The sequence below is a fragment of the Canis lupus genome, chromosome 9, assembly GCF_048164855.1.
Source record: "Canis lupus baileyi chromosome 9, mCanLup2.hap1, whole genome shotgun sequence".
NCBI lineage: Eukaryota > Metazoa > Chordata > Mammalia > Carnivora > Canidae > Canis > Canis lupus.
In genome coordinates this window covers 31,205,075-31,222,006 of record NC_132846.1, presented here as the reverse complement: position 1 = coordinate 31,222,006, position 16,932 = coordinate 31,205,075, and the positions used below count along the sequence as shown (strand labels likewise).

The window sequence follows — 16,932 nt, the reverse complement described above, 5'->3', positions numbered from 1 at the left end:
TTAATTATATAGTGTCCTTCTTCATCTCTTATTATAGTCTTTGGTTTAAAATCTTATTTGTTTGATATAAGGATTGCCACTCCACCTTTCTTTTGATGTCCATTAGCATGATAAATAGTTTTCCACATCCTCACTTTAAATCTAGAGGTGTCTTTGGACCTAAAATAAGTCTCTTACAAACAGCATATCAATAGGTCTTGCTTTTTTATCCAATATGATACCCTGTGTGTTTTGATTGGGGGCATTTAGCCCATTTACATTCAGAGTAATTAGTGAAAGGTGTGATTTTAGTCCCATTGTATTACCTATAAAATCATTATTTCTGTATGTTGTCTCTGTTCCTTTCTGGTCTATTACTTTGGGGCTCTCTCTTCACTTAAAGGGATTCTTTTAATATTTCTTGCAGAGCTGGTTTGGTGATCACAAATTCCTTTAGTTTCTGTTTGTCCTGGAAGCTTTTGGTCTCTCCTTCTCTTTTGAATGACATCGTAGCTGGATAAAGTATTCTTGGCTGCATATATTTTTCTCATTTAACACTCTGAATACATCATGCCAGTCTTTTCTTGCCTCTCAGGTCTCTGTGGATAAGTCTGCTGCCAGTCTAATGTCTCTACCCTTGTAGGTTATGGACCTCTTGTCCAGAGCTGCTTTCAAGATTTCTTCTTTGTCTCTGAGATTTGCAAGTTTCAATATTATATGGTGGGATATTGACCTATACTCTATTGATTTTGAGGGGGGTTCTCTGTGCCTCCTAGATTTGGGTGCCTGTTTCTTTCCCCTGATTAAGGAAATCTTCCACTATAATTTAGTCTAACATACCTTCTGCCCCACTCCTCTTTCCTCTTCTTCTTGGATCCCCATTATTCTAATATTGTTTTGCATTATGGTATCACTTTTGTCTTGAATTCTCCCCTCATGATCCAGTAATTGTTTATCTCTCTTTTTCTTTTTTTTTTTTTTTTTTTTTTTTTTTTTTTTTTTTTTTCCTTTTTTTTATTTATTTATTTTTTAATTTATTTTTTATTGGTGTTCAATTTACTAACATACAGAATAACCCCCAGTGCCCGTCACCCATTCACTCCCACCCCCCGCCCTCCTCCCCTTCCACCACCCCTAGTTCGTTTCCCAGAGTTAGCAGTCTTTACGTTCTGTCTCCCTTTCTGATATTTCCCACACATTTCTTCCCCCTTCCCTTATATTCCCTTTCACTATTATTTATATTCCCCAAATGAATGAGAACATATAATGTTTGTCCTTCTCCGACTGGCTTACTTCACTCAGCATGATACCCTCCAGTTCCATCCACGTTGAAGCAAATGGTGGGTATTTGTCATTTCTAATAGCTGAGTAATGTTCCATTGTATACATAAACCACATCTTCTTTATCCATTCATCTTTCGTTGGACACCGAGGCTCCTTCCACAGTTTGGCTATCGTGGCCATTGCTGCTATAAACATCGGGGTGCAGGTGTCCCGGCGTTTCATTGCATTTGTATCTTTGGGGTAAATCCCCAACAGTGCAATTGCTGGGTCGTAGGGCAGGTCTATTTTTAACTCTTTGAGGAACCTCCACACAGTTTTCCAGAGTGGCTGCACCAGTTCACATTCCCACCAACAGTGTATGAGGGTTCCCTTTTCTCCGCATCCTCTCCAACATTTGTTGTTTCCTGCCTTGTTAATTTTCCCCATTCTCACTGGTGTGAGGTGGTATCTCATTGTGGTTTTGATTTGTATTTCCCTGATGGCAAGTGATGCAGAGCATTTTCTCATGTGCATGTTGGCCATGTCTATGTCTTCCTCTGTGAGATTTCTGTTCATGTCTTTTGCCCATTTCATGATTGGATTGTTTGTTTCTTTGGTGTTGAGTTTAATAAGTTCTTTATAGATCTTGGAAACTAGCCCTTTATCTGCTACGTCATTTGCAAATATCTTCTCCCATGCTGTAGGTTGTCTTTGAGTTTTGTTGACTGTGTCCTTTGCTGTGCAAAAGCTTCTTATCTTGATGAAGTCCCAATAGTTCATTTTTGCTTTTGTTTCTTTTGCCTTCGTGGATGTATCTTGCAAGAAGTTACTATGGCCGAGTTCAAAAAGGGTGTTGCCTGTGTTCTTCTCTAGGATTTTGATGGAATCTTGTCTCACATTTAGATCTTTCATCCATTTTGAGTTTATCTTTGTGTATGGTGAAAGAGAGTCGTCTAGTTCATTCTTCTGCATGTGGATGTCCAATTTTCCCAGCACCATTTATTGAAAAGACTATCTTTCTTCCAATGGATAGTCTTTCCTCCTTTATCGAATATTAGTTGCCCATAAAGTTCAGGGTCCACTTCTGGATTCTCTATTCTGTTCCACTGATCTATATGTCTGTTTTTGTGCCAGTACCACACTGTCTTGATGACCACAGCTTTGTAGTACAACCTGAAATCTGGCATTTTGATGCCCCCAGCTATGGTTTTCTTTTTTAAAATTCCCCTGGCTATTCGGGGTCTTTTCTGATTCCACACAAATCTTAAAATAATTTGTTCTAACTCTCTGAAGAAAGTCCATGGTATTTTGATAGGGATTGCATTAAACGTGTATATTGCCCTGGGTAACATTGACATTTTCACAATATTAATTCTGCCAATCCATGAGCATGGAATATTTTTCCATCTCTTTGTGTCTTCCTCAATTTCTTTCAGAAGTGTTCTATAGTTTTGAGGGTATAGATCCTTTACATCTTTGGTTAGGTTTATTCCTAGGTGTCTTATGCTTTTGGGTACAATTGTAAATGGGATTGACTCCTTAATTTCTCTTTCTTCAGTCTCATTGTTAGTGTATAGAAATGCCACTGACTTCTGGGCATTGATTTTGTATCCTGCCACGCTACCGAATTGCTATATGAGTTCTAGCAATCTTGGGGTGGAGACTTTTGGGTTTTCTATGTAGAGTATCATGTCATCGGCGAAGAGGGAGAGTTTGACTTCTTCTTTGCCAATTTGAATGCCTTTAATGTCTTTTTGTTGCCTGATTGCTGAGGCTAGGACTTCCAGTACTATGTTGAACAGCAGTGGTGAGAGTGGACATCCCTGTCTTGTTCCTGATCTTAGGGGAAAGGCTCCCAGTGCTTCCCCATTGAGAATGATATTTGCTGTGGGCTTTTCATAGATGGCTTTTAAGATGTCGAGGAATGTTCCCTCTATCCCTACACTCTGAAGAGTTTTGATCAGGAATGGATGCTGTATTTTGTCAAATGCTTTCTCTGCATCCAATGAGAGGATCATATGGTTCTTGGTTTTTCTCTTGCTGATATGATGAATCACATTGATTGTTTTACGGGTGTTGAACCAGCCTTGTGTCCCAGGGATAAATCCTACTTGGTCATGGTGAATAATTTTCTTAATGTACTATTGGATCCTATTGGCCAGTATCTTGTTGAGAATTTTTGCATCCATGTTCATCAGGGATATTGGTCTGTAATTCTCCTTTTTGGTGGGGTCTTTGTCTGGTTTTGGAATTAAGGTGATGCTGGCCTCATAGAACGAATTTGGAAGTACTCCATATCTTTCTATCTTTCCAAACAGCTTTAGGAGAATAGGTATGGTTTCTTCTTTAAACGTTTGATAAAATTCCCCTGGGAAGCCATCTGGCCCTGGACTCTTGTGTCTTGGGAGGTTTTTGATGACTGCTTCAATTTCCTCCCTGGTTATTGGCCTGTTCAGGTTTTCTATTTCTTCCTGTTCCAGTTTTGGTAGTTTGTGGCTTTCCAGGAATGCGTCCATTTCTTCTAGATTGCCTAATTTATTGGCGTATAGCTGTTCATAATATGTTTTTAAAATCGTTTGTATTTCCTTGGTGTTGGTAGTGATCTCTCCTTTCTCATTCATGATTTTATTAATTTGAGTCTTCTCTCTCTTCTTTTTAATAAGGCTGGCTAATGGTTTATCTATCTTATTAATTCTTTCAAAGAACCAACTCCTGGTTTTGTTGATCTGTTCCACAGTTCTTCTGGTCTCGATTTCGTTGAGTTCTGCTCGAATCTTTATTAACTCCCTTCTTCTCTTGGGTGTAGGATCTATTTGCTGTTTTTTCTCTAGCTCCTTTATGTGTAAGGTTAGCTTCTGTATTTGAGTTCTTTCCAGTTTTTGAATGGATGCTTGTATTGCGATGTATTTCCCCCTTAGGACTGCTTTTGCAGCATCCCAAAGATTTTGAACGGTTGTATCTTCATTCTCATTAGTTTCCATGAATCTTTTTAATTCCTCCTTAATTTCCTGGTTGACCCTTTTATCTTTTAGCAGGATGGTCCTTAACCTCCACGTGTTTGAGGTCCTTCCAAACTTCTTGTTGTGATTTAGTTCTAATTTCAAGGCATTATGGTCTGAGAATATGCAGGGGACAATCCCAATCTTTTGGTATCGGATCAGACCTGATTTGTGACCCAATATGTGGTCTATTCTGGAGAAAGTTCCATGTGCGCTTGAGAAGAATGTGTATTCAGTTGAGTTTGGATGTAAAGTTCTGTAGATATCTGTGAAATCCATCTGGTCCAGTGTATCATTTAAAGCTCTCGTTTCTTTGGAGATGTTGTGCTTAGAAGACCTATCGAGTATAGAAAGAGCTAGATTGAAGTCACCAAGTATAAGTGTATTATTATCTAAGTATTTCTTCACTTTGGTTAATAATTGATTGATATATTTGGCAGCTCCCACATTCGGGGCATATATATTGAGGATTGTTAAGTCCTCTTGTTGAATAGATCATTTAAGTATGATATAGTGTCCCTCTTCATCTCTCACTACAGTCTTTGGGGTAAATTTTAGTTTATCTGATATAAGGATGGCTACCCCTGCTTTCTTTTGAGGACCATTTGAATGGTAAATGGTTCTCCAACCTTTTATTTTCAGGCTGTAGGTGTCCTTCTGTCTAAAATGAGTCTCTTGTAGACAGCAAATAGATGGGTCCTGCTTTTTTATCCAGTCTGAAACCCTGCGCCTTTTGATGGGGTCATTAAGCCCGTTCACATTCAGAGTTACTATTGAGAGACATGAGTTTAGTGTCATCATGATATCTATTCAGTCCTTGTTTTTGTGGACTGTTCCACTGAACTTCTTCTTAAAGGGGAATTTTGAGAGTCCCCCTTAAAATTTCTTGCAGAGCTGGTTTGGAGGTCACATATTCTTTTAGTTGCTGCCTGCCTTGGAAGCTCTTTATCTCTCCTTCCATTTTGAATGAGAGCCTTGCTGGATAAAGGATTCTTGGTTGCATGTTCTTTTCATTTAGGACCCTGAATATATCCTGCCAGCCCTTTCTGGCCTGCCAGGTCTCTGTGGAGAGGTCTGCTGTTACCCTAATACTCCTCCCCATAAAAGTCAGGGATTTCTTGTCTCTTGCTGCTTTAAGGATCTTCTCTTTATCTTTGGAATTTGCAAGCTTCACTATTAAATGTCGAGATGTTGAACGGTTTTTATTGATTTTAGGGGGGGATCTCTCTATTTCCTGGATCTGAATGCCTGTTTCCCTTCCCAGATTCGGAAAGTTTTCAGCTAGAATTTGTTCAAATACATATTCTGGCCCTCTGTCCCTTTCGGCGCCCTCGGGAACCCCAATTAAACGTAGGTTTTTCTTTCTCAGGCTGTCGTTTATTTCCCTTAATCTATCTTCATGGTCTTTTAATTGTTTGTCTCTTTTTTCCTCAGTTTCCCTCTTTGCTATCAACTTGTCTTCTATGTCACTCACTCGTTCTTCCACCTCGTTAACCCTCGTCGTTAGGACTTCTAGTTTGGATTGCATCTCATTCAATTGATTTTTAATTTCTGCCTGATTAGATGTAAATTCTGCAGTCATGAAGTCTCTTGAGTCCTTTATACTTTTTTCTAGAGCCACCAGTAGCTGTATAATAGTGCTTCTGAATTGGCTTTCTGACATTGAATTGTAATCCAGATTTTGTAACTCTGTGGGAGAGAGGACTGTTTCTGATTCTTTCTTTTGAGGTGAGGTTTTCCTTCTAGTCATTTTGCTCAGTGCAGAGTGGCCAAAAGCAAGTTGTATTGGGAAAAAGAGAAAAAGAGAGGAGAGAAAGAAGGAAAGAAAAGAGAAAGAGAAAAAAAAGGGAAGAAAAAAAACGGAAAAAAAAAGAAGAAAAAGAAAGGAGAAAAAAAGGGGGTGGGGGAAGGAAACAAATCAAAAAGCAAAACAAAACAAAACAAAACAAAACAAAACAAAACAAAAAAACAAAACCACCAGGGAGTATCTTCTGATTCTGTATACTTTAAGTCCCTTGGCTTCTCCTGGAAGTTGTCCGTCTAGCTGGTGTTCTGGGGGAGGGGCCTGTTGTGCTGATTTCCAGGTGTTAGCAGTTGGGGGAGCTGCTGTGCCCCTGCCTGGTGCAGGGCTCAGTGGGGGTTGTTTACCCCTTGAGGCCGCAGGAGGAACAGCCCCAGTGGCGGGGCCAGATCTGGAGCCCTGGATTCAGCCCCCGCAGGAACTCCGGAGTTCCCGGTCTGCAGGGCCTGGAGGCTCCGGGGCGGGGCCGCTGATCTGCTCAGCTGGGGCAGGAGCTTCCTTGCTGTCCTGGGCCCTCCCGGCCTCTGCCTGTCCCGGGGGAGGCGGGATCCTGGGCTGTGTCCCGGCGCCCTGTGCTCCGGGGCCTGCGCTGTTGGATTCGCGCTCCCGGGCCGCGCAGCCCCCTCCGCGGAGCCGCCCCCGAGCCCCCTCCGAGCTGCTCCTGGAACCGCGCAGCCCCCTCCGCACGGAGCCTCTTCCTCTGCCCGAGCCCCTCCGAGCTGCTCCCGGTCCCGCCGTGCGCGCTGCAGCCCTTAGGGAGCTCGGCGCACTCTCCTGGGCGCGCAGGTCCCTGTTAGTGTCCCAGGGAGCCCGAGGGCATCCCCGCCCTCCTGGGTCCTGCTCCAACTCCCTGCGAGCCCCTTTCCGCCCGGCGAGGTCGGTGCAGCTTCTGCTCCTCCGGGACGGGGCTCTCCTGTCCTGGGGACACTCGCCCCGGCCTCAGCCCGGCTCCTCGCGGGGCCCCTCCCCCTTGGAGGCCTTTGTTTCTTTACTTCTTTTTCCCCGTCTTCCTACCTTGATAGAAGCGCGAACTCTCCTCACTGTTGCATTCCAGGTGTTCTCTCTTTAATTCTCAGGCCGAATTCATAGATTTTCAGGATGATTGGAAGGTTTTCTAGGTAATTTGGTGGAGACAGGTGATTTGGAGACCCTACTCTTCCGCCATCTTGCTCCTCCCCCTATCTCTCTTTTTCTCAGCTTCTTTATTCTCCATCATTTTGTCTTCTATATCACTAATTCTCTCTTCTGCCTCATTTAGCCTAGCAGTTAGAGCCTCTACTTTTTATTGTATCTCATTAATAGCCTTTTGGACTTTGACTTGAATAAGAGGTTTTAGTTCTCTTATTTCTCCAGAAAGGGATTCTCTAGGGTCTTTTATGCTTTTTCAAGTCCAGCTAATATATCGTTATAATTGTTATTCTGAACTCTAGTTCCAACATCTTACTTACATACATACTGATTAGGTCTTTGGCAGTCTTCTTGTTCTCTTTTTTTGAGGCAAGTTCTTCTGTCTTGTCATCCAAGAATAATAGATGAACGAGAGAACAAAATACTAAAATGGCAACAACAACCCCAGAGAAATATATACTAAACAAACAGGAAGAGACCAAAAAAAAAATTAAAAAGAAAAAGAAAATATAATCAGCACCCCTGGCCTTCCTGTGATCTTGAGGATTCTGAGACCACACTGTCCCACCTAGGATTCTGCACCCCCACTTCGCCACATGAATGCCTTTCAAGCTGGGACATCTCTCACTGAAGCAGACTTCTAAAAGTTCTGATTTTGCATTCTCTTGCTATATCACTTTCCAGTGCTGGCTGCTGGAGGCTCCCTCTCCACCGCGGCCTCTCTTCCTATATATTACCTGGAATTCACTTCTCCACATCTCCTACCTTGCAGAAAGTGATTGCTTTTCTATCTGTAGAGTTGCAGCTATTCTTTTCATAGATCTCCAGTTGAGTTCATTTGGAGTGATTTGGAATGATCTGATAGCTATCTAGCTGAATTCCTGGTACCAGATAAAACTAAGGTCTCTTACTCCTCTGTCATCTTGGATTCCTCCTCCACTAATGTATGTTTTTAAAAAGCCTCTTTTTATTTTTAAGATTTTATTTATTCATGAGGCACAGAGAGAGAGAGAGAGAGAGAGAGAGGCAGAGACACAGATAGAGGGAGAAGCAGGCTCCATGCTGGGAGCCCAACGTGGGACTTGATCCTGGGTCTCCAGGATCATGCCCTGGGCTGAAGGCAATACTAAACCACTGAGCCACCTGGGCTGCCCCCTTAAAAAGCCTCTTGACAAAGTATTAATCCTTTATAGATAGCAGTGTCAACATAGCAGGACCTACCACCACCAAGGTCAACTACAAGGAAGGAGTCTGTGTTCTGAAGCCTACCAAAGAAGTAGCAGATACAGAGGAATCTGGAGAAGGTAATAATTCTTCAGCATATCTTTTCCAAAGATTCCCCATCATTACACACTGAAAATGAAAATAGAAATCCAGGATATTCGAGTTCTAAATTTTAAAGACAATTTTTTTTTCCTCAAATGATGAGAGGAAGCAGTAAGAACATGCAAAATACCAGAAATAAACAATTTAAATGAAAATGAAAAATCTTAAATTAGCTTTTGAAAATTTGTTCTTCAAGTATTTTTTCATTCAATCATCATTTATTAAGTACCTTTGCAGCACCAAATCTAGAACCATACTACATGGGTTTAAATCCCAGCTGAGTCACTTGCTGGCTATATGACTTTGAGTTAGGTATTTAAATATTCCTCAGTTTCTCTTTTATATAATGGGATTAATCATAAACTCACTCTTTTTTTTTTTTTTTTTGCTTTTTGAATTTTGTTTAAAGAATATATACAAGAATGAAGCTTTCCATTAAGTAGAAGAGAAATAAAATACTTTGTAGTGAAGATTATCCAACTACAAACAGATTTGATCAGTAAAACGACAATAAACAATTGTGTTTTATTAAGGGCACACTCCATTCATTGTCTGTAGATAATATAACCCACATGTCTTGAGTGTTCAGTGAGTTAGTATTTGTAAAGCATTGGAAATAGCACCTAGTAGATAACACACATGATGTAGTACTTGCTGAATTAAAATGAGATGTACCAGGTATAAGCATGGATAGTAAATAAAGCATCCTTTTTGAGATTATTTCAAATAAATTACATCATTACCATCAACCAAATTTTCAAGTCCAGGAGCTGAAGAGGACATAATTTGTTATGCCTGTAATTTGTTTTAGAGAAAGGAAAGCTTAATTATTTGGTGGTAATGCTGCTAATAGCCAGATTATCCAAAAATATTTTACTTCTTCATCAGCCTCAGTTGAAATAAGTGAATGGTGAATACATGTTGATTGAATTAAATTAGATTGAATAGAAGAGGAACCAGTTCAGAAGATGGAACCATGCAGTGCCATCAATGCTAATGGGAAAAAAAAGTAGTCTAGAAAAAGGACATATGACAGTGTCATGTATTTCAGGAAAGTTAAGACAGACACAGGCTAAGAAAGGGACAATGGTTCAACGGATTAGGAGACCCAGGTGGCCTTCAGTTTTAGTAGAAGTTTCAGGTAAGTCAGATTACCAGAAGTTAAGGAGAGTGTTCTCTGGGGAAAATCAAGATAAAAGTAGAAAATATGGAGTATGACACCTGGAGATGTTAGCAGGGTTAAAAAAAAAATCTTTATCATATGGGAAAGCCACATGATTAAAAAAGAATCACCAGAGAAGGAGGCTTGAAAATGTATAGAAAATAGAGTATAACTGATGAAGAAGTTTCCAGTGGAGGCTGAAGGGCAATGAGATGAAGAATATTGACAGACAATTGTTAGGTGGAAAAGTGAATGTGAGGAAGTTCAGGTCAAATGTCCTTGGTTTCCCTGATAAAGAAATAGATGGAGAGAGGATATAGCAATCTCTCTGGGGACATAAGAAAAATGGAAAACTTTAGAACTACCACTATGAGGAATATTATATGGCATCAACTGGACATAAATAGTTATCCAGTTAAGCCTGAACACCCAACTGAGATGCCATAACAGGGATCTGTGGGGAATCCAAACACAACCTCCAGTAATGACCCATTTTACAGAATGGTGAGAGGGCATGTGGAGATCACAGGCTTGGGAGAATCAAGTCCATAGTGGACAGATTTTCACATGGAACGATCTTGCCTGGTTGCCCCAGGCTAGAAATAACGGAGTAAGACAGAAGTGGGAAACAAGTACACGTTTTGGAATTGGAGGGTCTAGTGAAGACAGAATGGCTTTGTGGGCATGAGGTAGAAAGGGCATTATTAATCAGAAGAGTGTTCAAAGATTATAAGATCCTGGAGGTGGCGAAGAGAGGAGAGCCAAGAATCAAGCCTAAAAAAATGTGCAAAGGGGCAGGAAGAAGGGAAGCAAGCAAAGAAGAGAGAACCATGAGAGAGGTAAAAAACAGAACATGACCATGTTATGGAGATCAAGAAGAGAGGGAATTTCAGGTAGAAAGAATTTACACAGTATATTTATACATAATAACTCTAATGATTATGCTATGTAATATACTAATGATTATTAAATGCTAGTTATGAGCCAAGCACAGTGCTAACAGTTTCACAGGCATTGTCCTACTAAATTTTCTCAGCAACCTAAAGTGGCAAGTATTATTATCACTGACACTTTACAACTGAGGAAAATGAGACATAGCTGTGCAAAATAACTTATCCAAGGTCACACCACATGAGCTCCTAACCCTGACCACGGCTTTCTACTTTAATAACAAACATGATGTCCGAAGCAGTTTCTGTATTATTACAATTACTTTGCAAATGTACCATCATGCACATGAATGATCTCTATTACATTTCAGGGCAATTAACATAGAACTCAAGAAAGCCTAAGGTCAAGGAGTCATCATTGGATTTGTGCATTAAGAGATGGTCTAGTAGACAGGTACAATGTGCAGAGCACGTTGCTGGGATAAAGGACTGGGGAGAAGAAAAGGAGGCACAGAAGGTGGGGTTAGGATCATGGGGATTGGAGTTTGGCACAAATGAGTTCAAATCCAGGCTGTGTCACTTAGTTGTGTGATCTTAGACAAGTTTTTCCATGTTAACTAGCTATATTTTCCTTCTATGGAAAATGATAACAATAACAATGCCTACTTTATAGGTTGTTCTGAGAATCAAACGCAATCCTATAAATAGTTTTGCTCAGTACTTGGCTCACAGTATACATTCAAAAATGTTCTATTATACAAATTGCATAGTTGACTTTACTGTAATCTGCCAAGTTTCTTTTTTTTTTCTTAAGATTTTATTTATGTATTCATGGGAGACATAAAGAGAGAGAGGCAGGGACACAGGCAGAGGGAGAAGCAGGAAGCAGGCTCCATGCAGGGAGCCCAACGTGGGACTCGATCTCAGGTCCCCAGGATCACGCCCCAGGCTGAAAATGGTGCTAAACCACTGAGCCACCGGGCTGCCCCAAGTTTCTTTGTAAACTTCTCTTCTATGTAGGTATTCATGATATAGCCATGTTTTGGTGATCCTCTTACTACTCTCTGCTCTTGGTTTCTTGAATTAATGTAGCCTATTTCAAAGCACTTTTGTATATACTAGTTCTTTTTCTCAGACAAGACTTTGTGAGACAGTACAACAAATTCTGTTATCTACTCTAGGTAGAGAATACTGTGTCCTGATAAAACAAATAGTCTGCTTTACAGAGAGCTATTATATATACCACATGTGGATAATAATTTTCTGAATAATTAGCATGTAATAATATAACACATTTACTAAAACTGCCCTCCTCATAATGTAAATTTAGTGATTTAAAAACAGAATTTTTACTGTCTTCATTATCTACATATCATCATTATCAGCATTTATTTTCATCTCCTGTAGATGAGCAGAACACCAGCTACTCTCCTTGTAACAGAACATCTGACCTCTGTGAATATAAATATGTATAATAAACATTTACATGTACATTGTATTCAAAAAGACCAAGTTCCAAGAACATTAAAAATATGACAGGGAGAAAAACTATATGCACATTCAGGGTCAATATTTGCGATTAAAGAAACACCTGGAATCACCAAAAACCTTTGGAGTTAAGCACTAACTTTCTAGGTTGGTCCTCCAGATCAGAGAAGTATAAACTCAGCTAGGTATGGGGAAAATAAAGGACAGCCTGGAAATTAACCACATCTGTTACGCTCATTGAGACATAAGAATTTAACTTTGGGAACTAGAGGCTGTTTTAGATAAACTCTGTTTTAAAAAATCCTTATTCAAAAAAAAAAAAAAACAACCCTTATTTAAGGACCTCTAAACACAGCACCAAATACTGTCCTCAGATTCTTAAGCAAAACTGGGTCTGAAATCAATATAGGCACTGTTAGAAAGGATTTGAGGATTGAATCAGAGAATAGGATTTGGCTCCTAGGACACAAACCATGCTACTAATCCCAGGGAAAGGATTTGCCCGTTTAAAGGATTATAAATTTTTGAAAAGCATATTCTGTTGATAATACTTTTCATTTCCTGCAAATCAAATTACTGAAGGATATTTTTATTGTACATAGAATTGGACAATGTTTTCATTGTTGTTGTTTTAATATCTTTTGTATAAAAGGGTACCAAATTTCAAAATAATTAGATATGAATTTTCATAACCCCAAATGGTGACACATCCAAAGACTCTTTAAATGAAGCCTACCGGCAAACTAGAAGACAATTACATCTAAAAGAAAGTATCTTTGATTTCTGGCACTGGCATTTATGAGAGTATGGAAATATCTCCAGTTTTACATGATGATAGCACAGAGACACCTAGACAAGGAAGGACAAGACCAGCAGGCTTACTTGGTGGGCTCTCTCTTATCTCCCATCCTGGCATCTTCTCACCCTGGACTCACTTTACTCTAGTGAAACAAAGGGCTGCAAATAACATTGAAAAATAGTGCTTTAGTGAGAGAAAAGCTCATTGGTTCTTGAACTTCCTTAATGGAACTGGCTTTCCAGAAACTATTTATCAGACTTAAAAGAGAAAGCAAGCAAGCGAGGGAAACATCTGAGGTCATATAACACTTTGGTCTCCAATATTCTCAATGCCTCCCTCTGTGCACAGACCTCACTTTGAAGTTACCACCAGCCATAGGCCTAGAAAATCCACTCACTGGAGACCATGTCTAATTCTTTGTTCTAAAAGGCACCTAGATGGTTTTCTCCAGAGACATACTCAGCAGCAAGCAGCAGCAACAATAGCAGCATATTTTATTTGTACCAGCCCAGCATAGGACCATCCCTACAATATAGTAGTAAAGATCTGACCCTGTGGGCTTTTTCTTGTTCTGAATTTTCTGCTGTCACTAGGACAAAGGGCCCACCATTTCTGAGAAAGGAAGGGCGGGGTGGAGACTGCCTGAAGTCACAGCATAATGCTATTAGCCTGAGTTCTCCCATGACGGAGCCAGAGCCCTCGCTGGGAAAGACAATTACATGCGAAAGGATGATAACCTCACCAGGCAGTAACTTTCTGGGAACTCCTAAGTGTTACTACTATGCACAGGTTATTAATTTGATTGCCTTTCAGAGAAGTAGCCACACTTCAGGGGTCCTCTCAAAACCTAGTCAACCCTTCCAAGGTTTGCCCGTCTCTAACGAGCTGGGTCTTTTCAGCAATCATCTAACCACATGATTTCCTTAATTCTTAGCCAGTTGCACAATGACAAAGATAAATGAGGCTTTTCCAGTTGATTCTAAAATAAATTCAAGATTGAATTAATATGAATGGAAATATTTTTTGTTTGGGTAAAGGGTAGAGGGAAGAAACCACATATGTGAGATTTGCCGACACCTGCTAATATATATACTGTGTGTCCCACATTGAGGACATAGGAGTGGCAGAGGTGGAATAATGAACTCTGGAACCCAAAACTCCTAAAGTGGTGAAATGCCATCATATTCACTCAGTTTCAGTAGAAAGTAGGAAACTTAGTTATAAAAGAGAGCTTTTTGGGATTCTAATACCATCACTTGTTCAATGAAATATAACAACTATGTTATTTCTAAAAACAAAGGTTGAAATAATGTTGGAATATCTCCAGTCTATTAATTTATGTGCTCCTCCAGCTCTCATTTGTATTAGGAGTAAAATGGTGATGGGAGATCTTGAAAGTCTGAGAATAGCAAAAATTTAATGACTGCAGAGGAAAAACATATTACTTAAAACTGCACCAAAAAAATGGAATCTTCATATTGTAAGAATCTTTGTAAGAATCTAGACTTAGTAGAAAAAGACAGTTCTCTACTTGTTAAATTAATATCTCACCATGTACCATTAACTCTTATTTGAGATATAGTTACTAGATACCATCTGATGAAGTGATAATTGTGTGTAAAATACTAGGGATTAAAGACAAAGAAACAAACAAAAAACTTGACTGCTTAGTCTGTCACAGGACCTCATAATCTAATGGAAAGAAATAGCTCACACAGACCTAACAACACACAAGATCTCAGAGATGACCATTCCAAATGAAAACAAAAAACAGAGGAACAAAGGCCCTGAAGGCAAGTAGAAATCAATAAGAACAAACAAGGTAAGTCAGGGATACCTTTTCCAAGGAAACTTGAGGTTTTGGGTAGATTTGAGAGGATAACATGGCTGGATGGATAGGAGAAAGGAAGATATTTCAGTGGAAGTGAAGACCCTGAAGCACAATCTATTTCATTATTCTTTTCCTTCTACCTTAACTTGCAACCTATTCCTCTCCTCCTAACAAGTAAAGGAAGAGTAGATATCACTTCTATGGTTAAGTTATAAGGACTGAAGGGTAGGTTCCAGTTCAAGATGGTGATATAGGAAGACTGAACCCACCTCCTCCATGAAACACACCAAATTACACCTATTAATAGAATTATTTCTCCTGAAGAACAACTGAGGGCTGATTGAAAAGCTACTGGACAATCAAAGACAGAAAGAATGGTAAGAGAACAGTAAGAGAGACAGAGACATAGTAACAAAGGGAAACTGCACCCCCCAACTGGGAACAGCAGTAGGGAGGGATAGGACTGAGGGGCCAGGAACAGATCTCTTCATCCCTGGGCACAGAAAAAAAATGCTGCAATTTAAAAGAGTAACTAACATATAAAAGAGACAATACTAAAACACTGCCAAGCAGCAGAGGAGCTGTGGAAAAGTTCTCCAGATCAGAAGGATTGGAGAACAACAAGGTTTCTATTCTCACACACTTGGAAGCATGGACAGGACTGTGGGCCAGTCCTTTTGTCTGGATGGGCTTATGACTTCAGCAAGCCCAGGATCCACAGGTCCACACCAGCCCCAGATACAGTGGGACACAGAAGAGAAGCTGTGTTTAGAGGGGCTGTGGAAATGTGGGAATTCTCTCTCTCCTTCCACCTCAAGGGCCCAGACCAGAGCAGACCAGCTCATGGTGAGCTTAGGACCTCAGCAAATGCAAAGTCTGCAAGCCCCCACCAGCCACACAGTGGTGCTAAGGAACAGAAAACAAACAAGTTTTTTTTTTCTTTTTTAAATTGTTACTGTTTTATTTTTTCTCCTTCTCTTCCCTTATTACTCCCTTCTCATTTTATGTATATATTGTCATATTTTACATCTTTTTATTCATATTTTCCCTCTGTCTAATTATGACTGATTTCCATTTCTTTTCCACTTAAAGAAGTCCCTTTAACTTTTCTCTCAAGGCAGGTTTAGTGATGAAAATTCCTTTATCTTTTGTTTGTCAGGGAAGCTCTTCAAATCTGAATGATAATCTTGCCAGTAGTAGGTTTTTTCGTTTCAGCACTTTGAATATATCATGGATATATTGTAAAAAGTTGTAAAGATTCTACAGAAAGCTCGTAGAAGTAATACATGAATTCAGTAAAATGGCAGGATACAAAAATTAATGCCCAGAAATCAGTAGCATTCTATGCACTAACAATGAAGTCACATAAAGAGAAATTTTAAAAACAACACTATTTACAAATGTACCAAAAAGAATAAAATACCTGGGAATAACCAAGAGGCAAAAGACCCGTACTCTGAAACTATAATACACTGATGAATGAAATTGAAGATGATACAAATGGAAAGATATTTCATGTTCATGAATTGGAAGGATTAATACTGTCAAAATGTCTATGTTACCCACAGCAATCTACAGATTCAATGCAATTCTTACCAAAATACCAACAGCATTTTTCACAAAACTAGAACAAATAATCCTAAAGTTTGTATGGAACCCTGAATAGCCAAGGCAGTAATGAAAAAGAACAAAGCTGGAGGTGTCAGAATTCCAGATTTCAAGATATACTACAAAGTTATGATAATCAAAAGAGTGTGGTACTGGCACAAAAATAGACCCATAGATCAAGAGAAAGGATAGAGACCTCAGAAGTAAATCCATATGTATATGGTCAATTAATCTATGACAAAGGAGGCAAGACTATACAATGGGGAAAAGACAGTCTTCTCAATAAATGATGTTGGGAAAACTAGAGAGCTACGTGTAAAAGAATGAAACTGGACTACTTTACAACACCATACACAAAAATAATCTCAAAAAGGATTAAAGACCTAAATGTGAGACCCCAAACCAGAAAAACTCTAGAAAAAAGCACAGGCAGTTATTTCTCTGACGTCATAGCAACATTTACCTAGATACATCTTCTAAGGCAAGGGAAACAAAAGCAAAAGGAAATTATTGGGATTGACTACATCAAAATAAGAAGCTTTTGCACAGGAATGCCTGGCTTGCTCAGTTTGTACAGCATGCAACTCTTGATCTTGGGATCATGAGTTCAAGCACTACATTGGGTATAGAGCTCTCTCTCTCTCTCTCTCTCTCTCTC

General features: G+C 39.6%; 1 long non-coding RNA gene across 6 annotated transcripts in view; it reads left to right on the top strand.

Moving 5' to 3' along the window:
• Positions 1-16,932, top strand: part of LOC140639396 (uncharacterized) — a 103,630-nt gene that overhangs the window by 11,145 nt on the left and 75,553 nt on the right. For all 6 annotated transcript variants that reach the window (XR_012036128.1, XR_012036125.1, XR_012036129.1 and 3 more), the window contains one exon: positions 8,364-8,474. This is a non-coding gene — a long non-coding RNA (uncharacterized lncRNA). The remainder of the gene's footprint in view (positions 1-8,363; positions 8,475-16,932) is intronic.